Raw genomic sequence first — 23,746 nt, 5'->3', positions numbered from 1 at the left:
CTCTGTCACCTCCTGCCTCCCCTCTCCTTTCTGCTGCAGGTGCCACTTCCTCACCCCTGATGGAGAAAAAAATTAAGCTGGAAAGAAAGAAAAAGAGAAGTTCGTGAAATTGAAGAGTGAATATTACAGTTTACTAATAGAGAAAATGAAAAATGAATAAATGGCTTTGGATTCATGTGGTTTGCTGTATTTTATATAATTTGTTCTTACCATTGTGTATTCACAAAGTGATCCCTGTATGCCAGTCCACTTTGTTCCACTTCATCCAAGTGGAACACGTTGTCATTATCATCATCACCATCATCATCATCACTATCATCCTCTGGCTGTGGGATATTCCTTTGTTGGCAAATGTTGTGAAGAATACCACACACAGTGATAACTCTGCTGGCTCTCTCTGGGCTCAGTCTGATTTCACTGTGTAGCACATGAAATCTGCGTTTCATTTGGCCAATTCCTCTCTCCACAACACTGCGTGTCCTCTTGTGTGCTCTAAAATACACCAAGAAACCCAAAACATTGTTAATTGTGTATGTAGTCTTTAAGTCAGGGTATAGAATTGTATGACTAGTAAATAGCCTAAATGCTGTACAGTCATCACAACCTACCTGTTATAGCTGAACTGTGGTCCCAGCTGTGGATTGAGGTAAGGTGTCAGGAGCCACCTTTTGCATGGATACCCACTGTCCCCAAGCAAGTGACATCCAACTGGTACATGGTGCCTCTCGAAAAGCTGCATCAATCCACTTTCCATTAAAATTTGGGAATCGTGTGTTGATCCGGGCCATTTCGCAACAATGTCCAGTATATTGTAATGTGCGTCAAAGACAATTTGCGTGTTGATGGAATGAAACTTTTTCCGATTGACAAAGACGTCTTCATCCTGAGAAGGTGCAATTATTTTGTCCCATCAATGGCACCGATCACACCGGGTATACCTGCAATTTCCATGAATTTGGCTTAGATTTTTTGTTGCTGGCGATTGTCCAAAGGAAACCGGATAAACTGACGGATTATATGGGGTCTACAGAGCGCGTTGATGGTTTGGTAAATAGAGCGGCTTACTGATGGCTGTGATATTCCTAAATTATCCGCGTTGCAGAGCTGCATTTTCCTCGTAGCCAAATACCGGAGTGTTGCCAAGCATTTTAACTCCGGCTTATTGGATTGTTTCGGTTCGTTGGGGAAGTTATTGCGTCCCTCACTAACTGAACCACAACTTCGATCCCTTCGCGGTCCATCCGATATCGTTTTAATAATTCCCCATCATTTAGCGTCTCCAAAATATTCAGTCCTGGATTGACTTCAGCCATTTTGGGACTTTTTGTGACTAGGTCTTAGCGAGTTAGGAGTCCTCTGGACTACTTATAAGGTCTCCCAGACATAGGTGCTACTTTTGGGCCTAAAATGTTTTGTGAATAACTCTTAGTTTAAAAAATTAGCATTCCTAAAGTTACGACTGACACGCCCATTATTTTTAGGAGTTGCTCCTAAATTCGCCTGTTAGGAGCTACTTTTAGCCTTAAGATTCTTTGTGAATACGGGCCCAGATGTTTTTGCCTCGGATCCAGGAAGAATGCATTGTGTGCAACCTTAGGAGTGCTGTTAACACCTGCAGATGCAAGTCGCCCACTCCAGCAAAGCGGCTACAGTGCCCTTAAACAGAGACACTTTGGGGGACTATCCCTGGATTTCTTTTGATAGCAGAGTTGATTTAACTGGGTAACCCCTTGAGATGAATTCTCCGAATTCACCACACAACGCATTGGTAGCACATTTCAGTGAAGGTTGCATAGGTATGAGCTCCTCAATAACACTCCAGCTGTCATCAGTCATTTTGATTGTACGTGCATCTGATAGTAGACAGGTGACTGTAGCATAAGACATTATTAGATTTTGTTAATAACAATTCCAATATTTGACAATCGTTGCTCATCCCTAAAATCTTCTTTAAAGATCAATATATCATTGGTTTTATGCTTTGAAAAGCAAAAGTTAAAAATAAAAAAACACCATTTGAGCAATAAACAACCAAAAATGGAAACAACACTGTCACAAATGGAAATTAAATTTGAGTTTGACTCCTCAAATCCTTCCAGAGTGTACCTTATTCTCAGATAAATCAATTTAACAATCTCCAATCCTACTTTTTATGTTGGTGAATGAAGTCACCCTTAGTAACACCCCAAGTATGCGACCACCCAAAAAGACATAGGTGCTTGTTTAAAAAAAAAAAAACATCTGACATTTACAGATTGATGTCAGATTGATGTTTTATTTTCATAATTTGGGCAATTATGATTGGTAACTTGCACAGTATGTGTCTCAAATATGTAGGGATGATATGGGTCAGAAAAAAAAGTAAAGTCATAGAGTGTACAGGTCTTCTGGTTATCCTGAACTTGTGTTAAAATGTAATTATTTAAAAAAACATATATATGGCCAGATTCCCTTAAACATGTGCATGAGTACAATGTTATCACAACTAAATGCATGAGATAAAAAAAGGACCTTAATTGTAATGAATTAGAATAATGATTTAAATATGAAAGTTTGTGTAGCAGATGATGTTAAGTAGTGGACACAAATCTTAGGAGATCTTGTTCAGGGCCTTGGGCTCAAAGTTAGTCTTGAGGATCAGTTTCAGAGATTGTACTGAAAATGTGGGTCCAACCTCTCTTCAGGGTTCATGACACAACTGATGGCATGAGTACATTCACTCCGGGGAGGTTGATACCTGACACATAATGTTTTCTTCTTGTCTTTGTTGTGTGCACCTTTATTTCTCTGGTTGCCATGGAATAAGGCTGACAGACTAGCTATGTTTGTTTGGGCAGAGAAAGGGCACTGAGATGGAATATCAGACCAATGACCTTAAGGCCAGGGATAGGGTATGTGTGTGAGAGCGTTCACATGGAGTCACTGTGATTTTCCTAGTACATGAAAAAAAGGTGTGAGCAAGTACTGGGCTGAAAAGAGTTCAGTATTACACCACTGAGAAGAATCTCATTTCACATGCTGACTGAAGCAAACAGCTGCACTCGAGTTATCAGCCAGTACAGGCAGACTGCATCACATTAACTCTCACAATAACAGCTCTTTTTGCTGCAATTTGTGGGTAATAATTGTGATCGTTCCGCCTAAAGCCACTTCATTTCTTTTAAGAAACAAACTGGATCTTTAACTTTTCAGCATTTGACAATAAAATTGAGATAAGCATATAGGGACTTTCTGTATGGGAAATTATTATTATTTGGGAACTTTTTCAGTATGCCATAAGACCAAGGGATCCTTCTGGGAAAGAAGATGAGGCTGCAATCTCTGTGTATAATCATGTAATGTGGAAAATGGTGGAACGTGGAGCATTGTTAGACTTTGACTATCACTATTAAACTACCTTTGCCTTTTTCCGCATCCACAAAAGACGCAAGATATATACTGTATCAATACTCAAAGACACTAGCTGTGGTTAGATGGACAATATTTCTCCAAAGATCAAAATCATAGAGTTTCCAACTTACTGTAATGGTCGCTAATAAAAATGATTCAGTAAGATGTGCTATGACATCCCCCTAAGCATTTAATCAGAATATAACTTTTTTGACATACATAAAATGAGTTAAGTCAGCAGTCATCTAATCTGCCAGAAATATAACAAAGCAGAAGATAATGAAGCAGATTATTAACCTCTCTGGCTCTGGCTGGGTCGGAAACACTTTTTCTGTTTTGACCTTTAGCTTTGTAACAGGCAGCCTTTTAACTCTCCCAGGGGTTTTTTTTTTTTTTTGGTCAATAGTTCAGTGGACTTCAGCTTCATTCAGCACTTATTTAACAACACATTGTTTTGAGTCTTTCAACCATCAAGGTATTCAACAATCCTTGAATCTTATAAGATCTACAACAACATTATTCCACCAGCTCTTCCTGCTTCAGTTGGCAAGGGACATAACTGATGACACTGACGAGTTTTCACCTGACTGGCAAAGGACCGGCCTTTGCAGCACAATAGTTTTAGCACTAGACTAACGGGTTACAGAATATTAGGGTGGGATCTGCCTGTCCTGGGAGTCTGTCTGGCAGCTACCGTTTGGCTATTTGCCATATTATAAACTGCCCCAGCAGGTAACCAGAGACGAACAGACAGACTGCTGATTGTCACTGGTGTTATCTGAGCAGGGTGGTGGCAGTTGGCATAGTAGGTTTCACCCAGTATAAATGTGAAGTGACAGTGCGTTATTGTAATAAAATCAAGAGGAGGGATTTCTGTTGGCAAGGGACAGGGACTGTTGGCAAGAGACAGGGACACGGATACAGGGAACTTTGTACACCCAAACAGCCAACTCTCTTTTGTGTTAGGGTTGAAAAACTTGCAGCAAAACCTGGTAATGTCGCTGTTTATATTCCATTACCTGCCTCAGAATAAATTTCTGAATCAACTCCAGCGAACTATCACACACAACACTTTGACCTGTTTGAAATGTTATAATCATGAGTGTTGTTTGGATTAACCATGAACAATACAATGATCAAAACAGAAAGTGAGCAGACCCCTGACAGGGCAACTCAACACGTGGGGCGAAAAAAGCAACTGGCAGTGAATTATGGGAGCATATGGCACAGGATGGGTGGAGCATCGGGAGTCACCAGTGTGGCTTAAAGGAGGCACAGACAAGAGAACTCTATCCTTTCAATCACTGGTGAAAAGACTTGAAAAGAGGCAAGAAAGACAATACATCTTCATATCTGTGTTTGATAGTCCCCTCTTCAGCATGCAGGGCTGTGCATGGTGAGTGAGAGTAAAGGGGGTGGGGAGTAAAACCAATATGTATGAGGGTACAGCTACACTTCATCAGCCGCTGCTGCTGCTGCATCATCAGGGCATTGTGGAGCTGTTGCCATGGAGATGTGGGTCAGAGCGATGATGTGCGAGCACAGTGTGGATTTGGTACTAGCAGCAGAGTGCAAACAACCCGGTTTGGAGCCGGCAGTAAAATCCATCTGAATCTAGGTCACGGGGATTCTCCTGAGTAGAGGCAGGCTGAGGAACAAGTTACTGCAGAAGGGGTACGAAGTGGTGGGGGAAGGCTGGAAGTGACGGTTAAGGCTGGGGAATACCAGCTCACATATTGATAGATGCTGAATAATACCCAGTGCATTGCATGCACTGCACTGACAAATTAAAATGGAGATCAGAATCAGGACTTTTCACTGTGGGATTTGGAAATATGATTGTCATTTGTTTATTTGAATTTCTTTCTGTCTCTGTTATGAGAGTTACAAAATATCAGGATGGACAGTTACAGCCAGAACAAATTTTTCCTCCATTTTCTGGATTACCAGGGCAATGAGGTGATGGTATGGTATTCATAACATCAAAATGTTTTTGAAGCAGGAAGTGTTTTTTTTTTTTTTTTGTCTGTCTACTACAAAAGTCACAAACACAATCGTGATTATCAACAGCAAGTGAGAAGAAGAGAATAGTAATGTGGACATAAGTGACAATAATAATAACAAAAATACTTAAGGTCTTCCATGAGGTATTTCAGGCAACCAGTGAGAAATAGCTTATTTTAAATTATAATGAAAAATAAATGACTACATTGAACAAATGTTAAGAACTGTGTTAGATTGTATTACATCACACTAAATCGCACCAAATCTTTCTGAATTGTCCTGCATTAAAGCCTTCCCCGGCCAGCCCCCAGAGGGTCTCAGCCTTTGCTTGCTGGCCTCCACTAGGTCCCAGGCTCTGTTGGAGGCCTCTGGAGGCGACCACCTCTGGACACCTCTGGCAGCGATGCCGGCACTCAGTGGGCTTCCACCTAGGCCGCAGACCTCAAGAGGGCTTCGGCCTTCACTGCAGGCCTCCTGAACTGTCACTGCCCCTCACCCCAACCTCCTGTTCTCCCCCTGAAATGACTTTGGCCCTCCTACAGACCCCCCTCCACCACCCTGGCTTCGTTTGGTCTCTGTTTTTTGGTGTTGGTGGTTTTTGGTCTTTGGGGCAGCTGGAAGCTTTCCCTTGAAGGCGGGGTACTGTCACTGGTGCTATGGTGGAAGCATGTCTGCCTTTCCCCCCTCCTTTCTCCCTCACTTGCTCCTTCCCTGTGTGTGTGTCTGTGGGCGTAGCAGCAGCAGAGTGGCACACCTGAATTGGATCAATGCTAGATTATTGCGTCCCATACGGCAAGAGTTTTTTCGTGTTTTCTGTGTTTTTTTTTCTCATTCCCTTCTCTTTGTTGGTTCATGCAGAAATCTCAAGCGCTATTGTGCTTTGTTTCCTGCTCACCTGCTCTCCTGAGTTCCTCCCTGCTGGCTCCAGTCAACGCAGTTTGCCTGCCTGCCTGCAAACCAGGTCTTCTCCTCATACCCTCCTGAGATCACCGTTGGTACAATAAATAATTTGCTCACTACTTCCTGTCTCTGTTTTCTGCATTTTGGTCCCAGAAATACACCTACACCGTATCAGAATAATCTAGCTGTAATGGACCCAGCAGACTACAGGGCAAAGTTTTTAGACATTGGGAACAAATTATGGGATGATCTAGATGGCAAGGTGGACATGAGGGAGATGCTACAGGCCATAGCAGATTTTACTAGAAAACTGCTTCATAGGCCTTGGTTGAAGGCAGTTCCATGTGCCGCAGAATTCATTGCTGAAGTGGCTGATCTCAGAATGGCTTTGGTTGACAATCTCAATAGCAGTGACTCTCAGATGGCTGCTAGCCACCAGCCTGTTAGCCATGAGTCAGCTATGGTGTTTGCTAGCTGTCAGCCGGCTACACCAGAGCCTGTCAATCCCCAGATGTCTCCTTTCACTATGACAGCTTCACGCGGTTTCTGTAGAAGTTGAAATTTTTCTTCTAAAGACGCTGCTGACACACAAGCAAGAGACTCTCAACCAACACTCACTAGAGTTAGTTCGCTGCCTCTCATTCCTTGATAATTTCACCAGATTGAAAATGACATACGCAACCCTTAGACCCTGAAAAGGATTAGTGATTTGAGATAATGGATGGATTGATTGGGGTGTGACCACAAATCTAATAAACATAGAGGTCATGTAGCAACTGATTTGGACAATACCTGGAAAGAAAGCATATTTAACACTGTTCAGGTAAACTGACACTGGTCTTTTCATCAAGATATTCATAAATTTGCCTTTTTTCCCCATAGTACCGAATGTATACCAAACCTTGGCCCCAAAACCGAGGTTTTGCACAGACCTCTATTTACTGTTACCCTCAAAATAACACACAATTTAAACCCAAGGGCCAACCCACTTGATGCTAATGTTGCTGCAGTAAATACACTTTCCTCTACCTAGAACTCTATTCATGGTTTTGAATCAAAAATGTTTCCAAACATTACCTTTTGGATGGTTCAGTGGAACAATTAAATATGACTACAGTGTTTGCCATTTATTTACCATATGCTCTTGTGTACCACCTTTGGGTTGGTTTTGTAATGTTTGTTTTTGTAATTGCAAGCTTGAAGAATAATGAATAATACAAGCAGGTCAAGAACTTTTACAATTCTATCTATGTGAGTGACTGTGAGGACATTCCTGAACAAATTGAATGACTCTCAGCTTAACAGCCATGGTATTTAGTAATGGTTCCTAATTCATAGCTACTTCTTTTGTATCCCTCTTCAACATTCTCCATGTGCCTACTGATGCCTTTATCCCTCGAGACAAATCCCATGCAACTGTGACCACATCCTTGCCATTCTTTCCCTGAAAACTCCAACTACAGCAATTAGCCGACTGCGACTTACACTATGCAGAGGGCTTGGGAACATAACATTAAAAGACCTCAGAAACCTTTCAGAAGACGACAACAATGCCTTTCCGGCATTCCACAGAGAATATGTACATATGCCCTAGAGCAAGAAGGGGGAGAGCTCACATTCCAAAGTGTACAATTAGCCCCTGATGGAGTACAACAGACAGAGGCCCAAAAGGTCTTGTCAAGGATGAAAAAGTCCAATTGAGATTAACAGTTTAATTCCAGTCAATTCACTGAGTTCTGATCTGTAGATCACAAGGCAATTGTTCAACTTGTTTCCCCTAAACCCAATACAGAAAAAGTGGCTCCAGAGGCTGGATTAAATCCAGGCATGGGTAGCAGTGCATGTGTGTCACGTCACAAAGAATTTCCTTCCATCCGTCAAAGAGAATTACAAGCGTGATGGGGCATAATGTGCTCATTGTGTGCTACATCATCACTTATCTTCAGCAAGAGGAATGCCATATTAGAGTTTAGGGAGCCACCAGCTTTACAGTTATTTAAGTTAAACAAACTAAAAGTTTGTACAGTTCATTGATGCATCTTTATTAGCATTTTAAGTCAACACAAGGACTGTAAATCCATCAAACATGATCCGGCAGTTTATAAGCAACTGTTTTGGACAATACCTGGTAAAAAATATCTTTTTACAATGTTAAAGTCTTTTCATTCAAGATATCCATAAACTGACTGACCTTAAAGAGGCTCCATAATTTGAAAAAATTGTAAATTATACTAAGAGGGTAAGTCTATGGAGCCAGAACAGTGACAATCAATTTTAGCATTGTAAAGATAAACCTGGGCCCGTATTCACAAAGACTTTAATCTTAACGTTAGGAGTACTCCTAAATCGGACTAAAAGTTTTTAGTCAAGTCAAGTCAAATTTATTTATATAGCACATTTCATACGGCAAGCGTAAACTCAATGTGCTTCAAGAAATTAAAACAAAGGTACATTGTAGAACATAAAATAGCATATAGGATAAAAAAAAAAAATAATAAAATAAAATGAAATAAAAATATTTCATGCATAAGAAACAAACATTTAGGACATTATACAATCACACAAGAATGTATTATTATCATCATTTAAAAAGGGAGATGATAATAAAAAATTCTTAAAACAAATGAGACAGAAATAAAATACACTCTTTAAACTTAACTAAAAGCTTGCGAAAAAAGATATGTTTTTAGTTTACTTTTAAAAGAAGACACTGTTGTAGCAGACCGTATTTCATGTGGAAGAGAATTCCAGAGAGTGGGACCATAGTGGCTGAAAGCGCCATGAGCTGATTCGGAGTTGATTCTGGGTGTAGTGAGGAGCTCTTTATCTGATGATCTGAGGGATCTCTCTGGTGTGTATTTGGTGAGCATGTCAGCAACGTAAGAGGGAGCCAAGCCATTACAACATTTAAAAACAATAATAAGTATTTTAAAATCAATTCTTTGTTTTATGTAGGAGTCGTTTCTTAAAAGTAATTCACAAAGCTGCTGAGACCTACTTTAAGTCATGAAAACAGTGAACTCCTAAACTAGAAGTAACTCTCTGTTGCTATGGATGATGTCATTTTATAAGGACGCACTTAGAAGCGGTGACATCGATGATTGGTTGTTGAGTGACAGAGCAGCCCATTGAAAAGTCATTTAGGCTACGCAATGCATGAAGTGAAAATAAGGAAGTTGCCTACAAGCCCATGACAAAGCCTATGAAAATATATTGGATAAAGAAATGTATTTATGAGGAGAATTAAGTGCCCCCCCCCCCCCCCCCCCCAAAACAACCAAAAAAAAAGATTGCGATGAAAAACGCGAATTGCCAATAAAAGCGGCATTTGCTCGAAAAGCTGCGTCAAACCACTCTCCATTAAAATTTGTGAATCCTGTGTTGATCCGGGCCATTTCGCAACAATGCCCAGTATATTGTAACATGCGTCAAAGACAATTTGTGTGTTGATGGAATGCAACTTTTTCCGATTGACTACACCTATTCGCACGGGACTAGTATAATCTGGGGACCTCCAGTAATTTGTAATAATTGCGGAGGTCGTCTGTGATCTTAATCCTGTGCGAATCTGCCATGTCCGTAATTTGTAATGTAAAAATTCCACCGCAAATTACCTACCATATTTTGACAAACACAGAGGTCATTTGATAATATTAGTCCCGTGCGAATTGGCATCTCTGTGATTTGGGGTGTTTTTTTTGTTTTTCTTAAGGTTTTTTGTGTTTTCCACACCTTTTTTCTGCCTTTTTCCCAGTCGAGAATTATGGAGGCTGCTTTGGGAATTATAAATGAAAGATTTGACAGCATTTTGGGTGCAAATTCAGGAGGCTCATCAGAAGAGCGAAATCTCGAAAGATGATTAGATAGATTACATGCATGGCAGCATGCGGTAAGGAAAATTTTTCCATCTTTCAACAGGCTCACTAGTTATTATATTAAAAATATCCATATCTAACCGTTGTGCTGCTCCAGCAAGTGCTCCGGTGCAATCGACCCCGGGGGATAATGTCAGTAAATCTGAATTAAAACACAGACTTCGCTTATCCTTTGTGAATGCGCCGCACGAAACAAAGATGTGGTGGGATAATTTCTAAATCACTTGAGGTCCCCAGGTAATACTAGTCCCTTGCAAAGAGCTGCATTTTCCCCGTAGCCAAATACCGGAGGGTTGCCAAACATTTTAACTCCGGCGTTATTGGATTGTTTCGGTTGGTTGGGAATGTTATTGCATCCCTCACCAACTCAACTACAACTTCAATCCCTTCGCAGTCCATCCAACATCGTTTTAATAATTCCCTGTCATTTAGCGTCTCCAAAACATTCGGCTGTGACCAGGTCTTAGCGAGTTAGGAGTCCTCTGGACTACTTCTAAGGTCTCCCAGACTTAGGTGCTACATTTAGGCTTAAAATGTTTTGTGAATAACTCTTATTTTCAAAAATGAGGAGTCCTAAAGTTACGACTGACACGCCCATTATTTTTGGGAGTTGCTCCTAAATTCGCCTGTTAGGAGCTACTTTTAGCCTTAAGATTCTTTGTGAATACGGGCCCTGAATTGACAAAGGAAACATTGGTATTAAACATTTGTATTTGAAGAAAGTTTTACTGGCACTGAAACAAACATTTGCTGGTAAGAGAATTACATTGAAAAACAAAACACACATTAAAAGTTATTTCATTATATATGTATATTTTGGGGGGATTTTGATGGGTTTGACCATCTTCAGTATTTTTTTTTTTAGTTTTTTTTAGTTTTTCTTTTTTAGGGGTGCTCAATCACACCTATATTTCATCTCAGCACCCTGAAATTTGTTTTAAATGATGTGCAATTTTCTTTATGATAACTACTCCCCCGTAAAAAAGCAGAATGTATGTATTTGTTTTATTTACCTCATTAAGGTGAACCCATTTCAGCACTGTGTGAATCTGAACTGAGTTTTGCTGTCATTTACTATGGCACTAGTTTTCTCTCATCCTTTGTCTGTTTACCATGAACGTAACAGCTGACATGCAAGTCTTGCTATGTGAGATTTGCGCAGGCGGGGCTCCTACACAAACCAGAGCAGACTGGACCCAGAGAGACAGGTGTCTGTGTTTTACACAACATTATTAAGGAATTTGAGTTAAATTAGGCCTCCAATAATAAAGCCTTGCACTTGAAGAAAGGACAAGATAGCCAATTCAATAATTCAATCTCATTAAAAGATACTAAAATGTCAGTTTGCAACTCTTAATTAGCCATAAGCCATTATTATAAGTGGTTGTTTGTTATTATTAACTACAACCAAAATTGCCAGAACAGCTAGTAATGGTCGAAGGAGTCCTTGACTGAGTAGAGGATGGCAACTGTAGAATAAGAAACAGTTCAGCTGTGTAAAAATCCACTGTCTGTGGCTCCACCCAGTGGCTGTAATTTCATTTGCATGAATCCACTGCTCCCGGCTCAATACAACCAATCAGAGCCAAGGGGAATGTCTGAGAAGTGTCAATCATTCTCGCACACACGCTGCTGGCAGCCCCCGTCACTCATGCAACGCTTACTGGGAGAAAACAAGGATAAATATCAGAGTCATTTTCAGAGGTCGAGGGAGCTGCCGGATTTGTAAGGACTTTTCTGCTGGACAAGTAAGGACAAGTATGTTGTAACCATAAGACTATGGTGGCGGCGGTTACAGTAATACTCGCAATAGTGCATATCACTGTACGATGTTGCAGTTGAGGTACGTTACTTGCTGCTAAATCTAGCATGTTAGCCTGTATGCTAACTCCGGTGTTTAGCTTTGCCTTTATGGCTAATGGTTAGCAAAAGTGTCTTTCAAGTGACCAGGCAGTTATAATGTTAGTTTGTGTTCAGGATGCCCTGAAATGGTTCAATTGGTTAAGGGAAATAAGGTTACTCATGCTTCAGAAAGGCAGCATGGTGATGATGATTAACTGAATGGTTCGCTGGTAACTCCATCTAACGCAATGTGAGGAAGATTGTTTGTTACTCTGGATATCTCCCCAAACATCTTACGCTTTCTGTGGAGGCAATTGAAGCTGATGTGGATGAAGCAAACCATCCCAAAAGCGTGGCGAAGAGCAGGAGGAGTGGTAATCCCCAAGGAGAAGGATGCCTCAAACATCGATCAGTTCCGCCAGATCAACCTGTTGAATGTGGAAGGAAAGGTCTTCTTTAGCATTGTTGCTAAAAGGATGACAACATACCTGAAGCAAAACAACTTGATTGACACAGCTGTGCAGAAAGCCGGCATACCTGGTTTCTCAGGATGCTTGGAGCATACAAGCATGATCTGGCACCAAATCCAATCTGTCAAAAGGGAAGGAAGAGACCTGCACGTCTTATTCCTAGACCTAGCCAACGCTTTCGGATCCATCCCCCACTCTCACATCTGGACAGCCTTCAACTTCTTCCACATCCCAAATACCATCACAAACCTGGTGAGAAACTACTTCCAAGATCTGCAATTCTGTATCCAAACAACAGAATACACAACATCATGGCAATCTTTGGAAGTGGGAATAATGGCTGGATGTACCATTTCCCCTCTAGCCTTCACCATGGCAATGGAAGTGATTATTTGAGCTTCCAAGTGGGTCGTGGGAGGAGAACGTCTCCAGTCCGGATATCGTCTACCTCCTATTCGTGCCTACATGGATGACATGACCACCTTGACCTCAACCGTTGCATGCACTAAACATCTACTGGGAAAGCTTCAGGCCAACATTGCATGGGCACGGATGAAGTTCAAACCCAGTAAATCCAGGAGCATATCCATCGTGAAAGGAAAGCTGGTGGACCAGAGGTTCCACATCAAGGATACACCCATTCCTTTGGTGTCAGAGCTGCCAGTCAAGAGCCTAGGGCGCTGGTACAATGCGAGCCACAAAGACGCAGACCAGAGTGATCAGTTGAGGGAAGATACCATCAAAGGCCTTGTCAGCATAGACAAGACCTCGCTTCCTGGCAAGTTGAAACTGTGGTGCCTGCAGTTTGGATTGCTCCCCCGCATGATGTGGCCCCTAACGGTCTACGAGATCCCCCATGACCAAAGTCGAGAAGCTGAAGAGGACAGTCAGTTCATACATCAAGAAGTGGCTTGGCCTCCCGCGTTGCCTCAGCAACATCGGCTTGTATGGACACGGTGCCCTGGAATTGCCTGTCTCTAGCCTCACAGATGAGTTTAAATGCACCAAAGTGAGGCTAAACATGACCCTGACCGAGTCGCAAGATGACATGATCCGAGTGGCTGCTCCCAGACTGGCAACTGTGAGGAAATGGATCCCATCTGAGGCCGTACAGCAAGCAAAATCTGCTGTCAGGCATGGAGTTATTGTAGGACAGGTGCTGCATGGAAGAGGTGGGTTTGGACTTGGGACAAGTCGACCCGCATGGCACAAGGCAACATCGACCCAGAGGAGAAAGCTGGTGGTTGCTCAGGTGCGGCAACAAGAGGAGGCAGACAGATGCCCAAAGGCAATCTCGCAGTCCAAACAGGGCCAATGGACCAGCTGGGAAAACCTGGAACATCGTAAGCTCAAATGGAAGGATCTTTGGGAGATGGAAGGAAGCCAAATCAGCTTTATCATCAGAGCCACCTATGATGTTCTTCCCACACCCACAAACCTAAACCAATGGTTTGGAGAAGATCCTTCTTGTGCGCTGTGTCAAACCCCTGCAACACTGAGACACATCCTCACTGGCTGCAAAACCAGTTTGTCTCAAGGCCGCTATACTTGGAGACACAACCAGGTACTACGACAACTGGCAATTACCCTGGAAGGAAGGAGAACTACCAACATTGCCTCCCTCCCCCAATGCCTAGGCACACAAACACCACCCCATTTGTAAGAGCAGGACAACTCCCAGCAAAGCCATCTGCAAGAGTGGAAGCAACCCTCCTAGACACTGCCCGGGACTGGAGAATGCAGGTTGACTTAGACCAGAGACTCACCTTTCCGCCTGAGATCATTACAACTAACCTCAGGCCGGACCTGGTATTGTGGTCAACCTCTCAGAAGTCGCTGTTCTGCTTGGAATTAACTGTACCATGGGAAGCTGCAGTTGGTAAGGCATATGAGCGTAAGCGACTGAAGTACTCCGACATAGCAACCAAGGCAGAACAACGTGGCTGGCGTGCCCAGGTGCTTCCGGCTGAGATTGGGTGTAGAGGATTTGTTGCCACGTCCACAACCAAGCTGCTTAAAGGAATGGGAGTGCGAGGACAGGCCTTCCGAAAAACTGTCAAATCACTGTCAGATGCTGCCGAACGAAGCAGCAACTGGCTATGGATCAAAAGAAAGGACCCCAACTGGGCTGCAAAATGACCAACGAGGGGTAAAAGCAGAGGGGGGCACATCAGGGACGCCAGGTGTTGCCGTTGAGCCCTTTGGAGGTGTCGTGGACATTTAAAGGAAACACCAATGAAGGAGGGTGCCCACCTGAAGACCCCTATAAAGTGTTTACCCCTTTACCCCCACATCTACACCAAGTACTGATTATCCAAGGGATTGTACTATCTAGTTCTATAAGCTCAACAAAAAAAAAATCTACACTTTTTTTCTCAAAACTCCAGACTGCAGCTTTAACACAAACAATGGAAAGACACAGTCTAACTAACATGTACTATATACAGTTGTGGTTTTGTGTCTGTGTGTGTGTCTGGAAGATCAAAAGCAAAATGGTGGTCTCGGACAAAGAAAGACTACAAACAAAATGGCTTATCAAAGGGGACTACAAGGTGGCTGACAAGAGTTGCACTCAGGTCCAAGATGGTGGATCACCACTTGTTTGTTTCATAGGAGATAACAAAGAAACAATGGTGGAGCTCGCACCATTTACTCACTGATATCAATCATAGGTGTGAGAGGATGGTAAGTTGCATGCAAATAACCTGAGTCTGTGTGAAGCATGATTCAACTAGCATAAACTTAGCCATGTAGCAAAGCAAACTACCATTGACACAATTCTCTTCTTTTTGGCTCTATACACCAGTACAGTGTATTTGAGATGAAACGAACAAGATGTGCTTTAACTGCAGACTTTCAGCGTTAATTTGAGGGTATTTACATCCAAATCAGGTGAACGGTGTAGGAATTACAACAGTTTCTATATGTGCCTCCCACTTTTTAGGGGACCAAAAGTAATGGGACAATTAACTCAAAAGCTATTTCATGGAAAAGTGTGGGCTATTCCCTCATTATGTCATCATCAATTAAGCAGGTAAAAGGTCTGGAGTTGATTCCAGGTGTGACATTTGCATTTGGAATCTGTTGCTGTTACCTCTCAATATGAGAACCAAGGAGCTGTCACTGTCAGTGAAGCAAACCATTCTCATTGAAAAATCAAAACAAACCCATGGAGAAATAGCAAAAACATTAGGTGTGGCCCTGTCAACTGTTTGGAGCATTCTTAAAAAGAAAGAATGCACCGGTGAGCTCAGCAACACCAAAACACCTGGAAGACCACGGAAAACAACTGTGGTGGACAGCAGAATTCTTTCCCTGGTGAAGAAAAACCCCTTCACAACAGTTGGCCAAATCAACAACACTCTCCAGGAGGTAGGTGGATGTGTTTCAAAGTCAACAATCAAAATAAGACTTCACCAGAGTGAATACAGAGGGTTCACCACAAGATGTAAACTATTGGTGAGCCCCAAAAACAGGAAGACGACATTAGAATTTCCCAAACAACGCCTAAAAAAGCCTTTACAGTTATGGAAGAACATCCTGTGGACAGATGAGACCAAGATCAACTTGTACCACGGTGATGGGAAGAGAAGAGTGTGGGGAAGGAAAGGAACTGCTCATGATCCATAACATACCACCTCATCAGTGAAGCACGGTGGTGGTAATGTCATGGCGTGGGCATGTATGGCTGCCAATAGAACTGGTTACCTTGTATTTATTGATGATGTAACTGCTGACAAAAGCAGCAGAATGAGTTCTGAAGTGTTTCGAGCAACATTATCTGCTCATATTCAGCCAAATGCTTCAGAACTCATTGGACTGCGCTTCACAGTGCAGATGGACGATGACCCAAAGCATACTGCGAAATCGACCTGAATCTGATTGAGCATGCATTTCACTTGCTGAAGACCAAACTGAAGGGAAAATGCCCCAAGAACAAACAGGAACTGAAGACTGTTGCAGTAGAGGCCTGGCAGAGCATCCCCAGGGATGAAACCCAGCGTCTGGTGATGTCTATGCCTTCCAGACTTCAGGCTGTAATTGACTGCAAAGGATTTGCAACCAAGTATTAAACATTGAAAGTTTGATTTATGATTGTTTAGTTTGTCCCATTACTTTTGGTCCCTTAAAAAATGGGAATCATATATAGATGTATGCTATCTAGGCCCAGTTCATCCTTGTGTGTGTCATTCTTCTTCTTATTATTATTATTATTAGTTACCAAATGTGGGCTGGGCCACAAAATGATGGTATAGTCAATACATTCAAAGGTATATGTACAGTTGGTTACATACTGTATGGAAAATATAATCGGCATGCGCACAAATTTGCAAAGGGGTTTCATTATAAATTTTGATGACTCTGTGTTACTTTTCTCAGTAGATAACGCAGTGACATAACAAATTACTTTTTAATGGCAGGCATGTTGATATCACATGGTTTCAGCCTGAACTTTAATCATCAGTCCAAGATTTCCACTTTCCCCCTATGGTTAGGTGTGGTCAACAAATGGCTTGAGATGCACGTAACAGAGTATGTAACCACAGACTTGCTTTGCGGTGAATTGAAAGCATCCTTTTTTAGTTCATCAGTTTTCTGATGGACAGATAATGCTAGCTCTGTTAAATTAACTGTTAACCTAACTGCTGCTTAAATGTAGCTGTCTGTAGGTGGTTAGCGGTCCTATTTGCTGACTCAGCCCTGGGGAAAGTAGTCAAACCTGTCACTGTCTTGCCATATTCATTCGGAGCTAGGGAGTCAGGGCAGTGACCCCCTCCACTTTGGGGGGATTAATGCACATTCAGCACTTTACTACTGTAACAACAATCAATATCTGCAACAGTTCCTTCTCTATCTACCTGTTCACAAAGGAAACTCAGAACTATGCTGAAGCAGTTTGTTATGGTGAGGTTATATTTTAGGACCCAAATGCAGACACACACACAGGAGGCAGGAAATGGGGAACAAAAAGCAAGCTTTATTATAAAAAAGCCAGATAAGTGCAAAAAACCAAGGGATCCAAACACAAAAGGATAAAAGGACAATCTTATGTGCAGCCGGTTTGGTAACTCTCAGTGGAAGCAGGATTTTTGAAAGTACATTTAAATTTTCTCCAACACTGCGGACAACCCCAGGAGATGCCAGCAGCAGCAGCAGTATCTATAGACAATATCGAAACAGACAATAAGTAACCTGTTGGTCATTGCATTTCCCACTTTCCCTCCCTCTCTTTTGCATTTTTCACATTGCACATTTGCACTTACTTGCTGCTGCCTCTTAACGCCCAACCCACCTTCCCTCAATGCTACTTTGCACCTCATGAAAATACTGTAAATTTCTTATTTTATTGTATTTAGTCTATTTTACTCTATCCGACTTTCCCCTAAAAAACTGTTTACCTTGCCTTGTTTAGTGTCATTATTTTTAGCATAACCTCACTTGTGTTAGTGTACAGTTATTTCTTCATTTTGACATAGTGTATTTACACATTGGACCTAAAATCACACAAAAAACATCAAATCGGAGTAGGAAAAAATTCGATTTTTTTACTGTGAATACTACCAAGATGATTAGTTAACCATTTTTATAATTTAGAATGCAAATTGTTGTTTGCTACATTTGTACACAAGAGTTTTTTTAATTCACAAAGGTATATACAACTATTTACATTAAGATGCAGGTAATACCTCAGGTTTAGGTCTCCCTCAGCTCCTCCCATCTTAAAGAAAAACTGCACTTCCTGCTCCACATTCAGTAGCCATCTCATTGTTTTGCCACACAAAACAAAAAAACGACTACTCTACACGCTAAACACACTAAACCACAAACTAAACACAAATTATTGGGAACAAATTATTATTTTTTTTATTGAATTGAAAACTTTTACATATCATTGCTCTGTACATGTTAATGCTACACATTTATTTCATGGCATGTACTGTTAATGTTATGAAAGGGTCTATTTTAACCTTTTTGGTGTCTTCAGATTCATCTCAGTCCTTTCCTTAGGAATCCATTCCTGAAACCCAGATTTACACAAACACTTACTATTCTTTGAGTTACACATATGAAAATGTGTTGTTGCTATGTATGATACCATAAGCACTTGCTGATTTGGACCAGCTTGACTTTTACCTCCTCTCTGAGTTTCTGTGGTGACACAATGTGTAAAAAGGTCAGACAAAAACAGAAGCTGCCTGATTCGCATTTATAGATGATGTCCTGATTTAAACTCCACTATACATAGTAACCTGCCTTATCTAACTCAGCCTGACTCAACTGAACAATTTTCAATTTACAGTTGAGCTGAACTACTGCCACAATCCGTGTTGGTGTAAACATACGAGGCAGCAGTTCCTGGATATCTGCAGCAGGCCACAGCACTGCCCTGCTGCAGATATCCAGGAACTGCTGCCTTCAACACCCAAAACAACCGCTGGCATGCTGCCAGCTGGCAGGCAGCTACAGAGCCTTTCCTTCCCTCTCAGATACCCCCCAGCTGGCCTCTGGCTCAGGAGCACTAACACCCACTGCTGACCTACCTGGATCAGATCAACCCACTCAGCTGTTGGACCCCTAGTCAAGGTCACTGTATGAAGCCCGAAAGCCACAGTCAGGCTGACCTAACTGAGGAAAAAAGATTGAGTATATACACATGATTGTGCCATATGTTGGTAACATTAGCTCTGACTGTGCAATATCAACATAATATGACTGGATAACACTCAGTAAAAAGGTTCCAAACGTGTAGTTTTGCTTATCAAACTGGCATTACTATTACCCACAAAAAACAAATGCTCTTCTTGGGTTCTTGCTTTTTGCTGCTGGAGTGCCTCTGGACTAGAGAGCAGACAGGTTGTGTTTCTGCCCCTCACTGAGCAAAACTCACCTTGCTGAAACCAAATAATGTTTCCTGCATCCAAGCTTGGTGCCTGTAGAGGGGCAGTCCTCCGGGCTGCCTGGCCTCTGGTCCTTAGGCCTTGCCCCTAAGACAGCCATGGTTGCAAAAATACTAGCAGGGGAAGCAGACACACGGTGGGCATTCATGCTGTTATTTGTGCTTCAAGGAGCGATCTCTGAGGAGCGATGAGTGAGGACACACAAGAGCAGCTTTGATGGAAGTCTTTTTACCTTTTTACTAGGAGTGAAGACAGATAACATAAGTGTGTCACTATCAAGTTTATTTTTTTGTTATTCTTTTTTTTATCCACTACTCAGTTAAAATGTGTCAGACTGACTGAAGGAAAAGAACTTGATTGAACATGATTTAATGGTTTTAAATACGTGAGGCTGATCATTCCTGTGCGTCGGGTTTGATGTGTCACATCATTTCAATTTTACATGAAACATTTAGCCTAAGAATAGCTTCCAGTGTCCAGAAGACACCATTTAACAACCCACATTCTGGGTTAAATCTTTAATTGAAGCCATCAGTGAATCAAGTTAATCACAACCTAATATCTAAATGTTGGGCTTAACTATATTCACTGTAATTTTAATCATGTGATTGTCTGATCTGATTACACTTAAACTTTTATCATGCTCGTGATGGTGTTATAATTCAGTGTCTTGTTCTTGCATTTTATTCTGTTTTATTTTGATATTACGCCCTCATGTGTCTACTATTGCTTTTCAGTTCCTCCTGTGTGTTTTTTCCCTCTCAGTGTTTTTCCGTTCATTCCCTCACCTGTGCTCCCTCCTCATCCCATCGTTAGTGTCTCTGTGCATATAGTCTTTGTTCCCCCTCAAGTCCTTGTCAGTTTGTTCTGTCTGTCTTTATGTTACTCCATCTTGGTCTGCCTTCCTCTGTGTTGCCACCCGGCATTCTGCTCCTCGTGTCTCCCGTTTTGGTATGTGTCTGGTTTTGCCTTCTTGATTCTCTTTTGATTTGAACTTTGCTTTGCTCTGCACCTTGTTTAGCTCTGAGTTGCTACTTTTCTCTTTAGTGACTCCTTTTTTGGTTTCCTTGGTCTCTTGTTTTCTGTAGTTCAGCTGTGTTTATTAAAGCTTGCTTTTTGTTCCCCCATTTCCGGCCTCCTGTGTGTGTCCTCACCGTGCTAAAACCTTAACATAACAGATGGATCGCAGGTTTATCCATGGACACCAGGGAAATCTGTGTATTGGGTGCTCCAGGTCATAAAAGTAAACATTGTGAATAATATCAGATACACTGCTGGTGGGTCATGAATAATACATGTCATTGATGAGGAAAACATTACGCACACTATGGAAACCATTTAAGTGAATCGCTGTCAGTTCTGTGTTATATATTGAATAGATAGAAAATGGCATTCTTGGCATAATTTTATCCGACATCTCTACAGCTGTTGAAGCCAACTGACAGCTGATCAAGGTTTGATCAACTGCAGCCATCATCAGAAACAGATGTCTCTTCACGTGAGGCTGCAGAGGAAAGGACATCGAATTTATCTTAACATCTCTCTGTCTTCTCTCCTCCCATGGTTCCCTCGCACCTTAACTGGAGAAACCGTCAGAGAGGACAGAGGTGTTTGGAGGAGAGGTAGCTCGCTGAGGCGTGTGGAGGCTCAGGTGAGCTTGCGGTGAGGGTGCTGGCTGCAGAGGTGCTGAGAGCTGGGTTGTGGGGCGCGGAAACACTGGAAGTTGAAAACACAGGTTGATGCTGGAGGTGAAACAAAAGACAATTAGCTTTCCACAGGAAGACAAGAAATTCACTGATACAAGGCTTAGTGACGTGACTATCAGGAGCCATATGCCACATTGATTTGACGCAATCATCTGACAGCAGGTACCATGCAGACCAAGGCTTTTAAGTAGGCACTGATTGCCAACCTGCCGCAGGTGTGTGTGTGACTGTGTGTCTGCAGTTCTGTGAGGTGAAACTCTACCCAGCCTCTCACTGCATTATTATGACTATAGGAAAGCCACAACACATAATACAATAGTATTGTGTTCTCTATTTTGCGGCTTGAGGATACTGTGTGGACAGCCAACCTGTCTATAAATCTGTTGTTACCTGCCGACACACTACACATCACACGCCTTACTGGAGTCTACATACCTCACTGCTGCAGCTGTGGCGGAGTGAGCTCCTTGCTTACAAGCAAGAATGGTACAGTCACACTTTTCATTTCCAGCAGTACCTACAGCAACTAGCACTGCCAAACAGAGCAAGAAAGGAACGACCAAAATCAACAAGAAGTTGAATAGCTCAAGAGGTGAAACGAGAGTCAACATTGGAGTGACTGTTCAACGATGGAGACAACTGAAGGGGGGGGAGTGACAGTTAAAATAAAACCTAGCACGAAGGAGAGAAAAGAAACAGTAGGTGGTAGTAAATTTAAAAAATATTTATTTACGAAAAGAAAAACACTAGTCAACAAAAAAGATAGACCTCACCAAAAGAAAACGGTGCAGTCTGTAGCTCAGTCACTCTGGCTCCTGCACCGCACAGCTGCCCAGCCCACTGACACCAGCAGCACCTAATATCACCAGGCCTAGGTTGCAAGTAGGATCAGGTGTGGAGCTCCACACACAGGCAAGGAGGAGGGGGAGAACGAGGGCGGCACCTGAGTAGAAACACAAAAACACAACACAAACACGCCCACAACACTGAGGCTGTAACACTGTGCGACAGGTAATGAGCTGGTTTGTTTAAGTTGGGGAAATGTATTATTACTCTACATTATGTAGTCAACGTAGCTAACATTAGCTCTTTGTGTTGCTGTCCTATGTATTATGATTGTGTATGTATTCTTGTGTGCTGCACGTGTGAAAGGCTAAGTCTACTGTTCACATGTCATGGTAAGATTGCATACATCTGGTACCCTAACCTTAGTTTGCATTGCAGTTGTAAGCAGATGTTGTTAGATAGTTCATTCATATAGACTTTGAACTGGACAGTTTACAACAAATGTGCTGATGAACTTCCAGCCTTCGAAGCGTCACTTCACAGCAGAACCATGTCCTGCTGTTTCCACTATTTCTGCAGAGTCTCTCTCTGACAGGTGAGTGTAACTTGATGCTGATAGCAACATGGATCACACCACTGTTATTCATGTAAGATGTGTCTTTGATGGATACATTTAATATATGAATGTGTCCTTCTTTCATATCAGGTTGGTTTGCATTAAGTGCATGACTGTGCTCCTTAGCAGGGATACAATACAAAAAGGAATGTCATCATCTCATTAGCTGCACCAGGTAATGCTTCTAGTACTGGTCCTAACAGTCATATGTTAGCCTACCGCTTGAGACTACTGCATATTAGTAGGACATTTTTTAAGAAAATAGACTTTTTCGGATTTTAATTCATGACCTGACTGTCAGCTGAACCCAGTAGAATTTGGGAAACACTGACCATAATTGCTACAGACAATGCACCTACCACTCACTTCAAATAATCGTTGTCACCAATCACGTAAGATCCCATCACCCACCTAACCCCAGACTTTCAATCCCTCTAAAACTGTGAGTTTGTGCTTCTTCAATGATCCATCTCTCCATCTCTACAAGTTACTTTGTGGTCTGTAATGTAAGACAAAATATAGCAGCAAATCCTCACTTTTGAGGGGCTGGAACCTGCGAATCTTTTGCATGTGTGGCCGAATCTTCCCATGACAACCCTCCACGACATATTTAAAAGCACCTGAGCAGCTAGTAAATAGACCTTGATGATTCCAAAAGGCCATTTTTTAGCTGTCTATAACCTGACACATTAGTCAACATTTGTCTTAACATGCAGTTAATTTTACAGTTGGATTAACAGGACACATTCATAGAAAAAGGTCAGAAACAGAACTAATTGACCGAACAGTAAATGTTACCAATAAAAGTCATATCACAGCAATGATAATATTCCCCAAGAAAAATAATCTGCTAAAGCTGTGATGAGTCAGGCTTAAAACTCAAGGACCTGGAACACATTTTGAGGTAGCTGGCCCCCCGAATGAAATCATGTCTATATCTGACCTTTCATAAGAAAGTAAAAGCCATTTTTTTTATTATACTATCATCTGTGTTTTTTTGTGGAAAAACAGGTGTAATCCTAGATTTTGTTTACTGACCATGTAGAAAGTTAAGAGAGTAAACAGAGAGGTTATTAGATGGTTTAGATGAATTTTCAAAGCATATAGATAGGATCAGCGGTTTAAAAGTTATTAAAAATGTTAGCTTGCTTAGCGTGCGCTGGCTGTCTAGGTCTTAGTGGATTAAAACATGCAGTCCAAATGATTTATTCATGTAACTAATCTGCCATACCGCACTGAAAGCGGTATTAATGAGGAT

The 23,746-nt window shown here is 41.8% G+C and overlaps 1 pseudogene; it reads right to left on the bottom strand.

The window, feature by feature from the left end:
• Positions 1-20,674: 20,674 nt before the first annotated feature.
• LOC115574198 (histone deacetylase 2-like) overlaps positions 20,675-23,746 on the bottom strand; it is a 37,705-nt pseudogene continuing 34,633 nt past the window's right edge.

Source organism: Sparus aurata, chromosome 22 (genome assembly GCF_900880675.1).
Source record: "Sparus aurata chromosome 22, fSpaAur1.1, whole genome shotgun sequence".
NCBI classification, from domain to species: Eukaryota; Metazoa; Chordata; class Actinopteri; order Spariformes; family Sparidae; genus Sparus; species Sparus aurata.
This window is presented reverse-complemented; position numbering and strand designations above follow the sequence as displayed.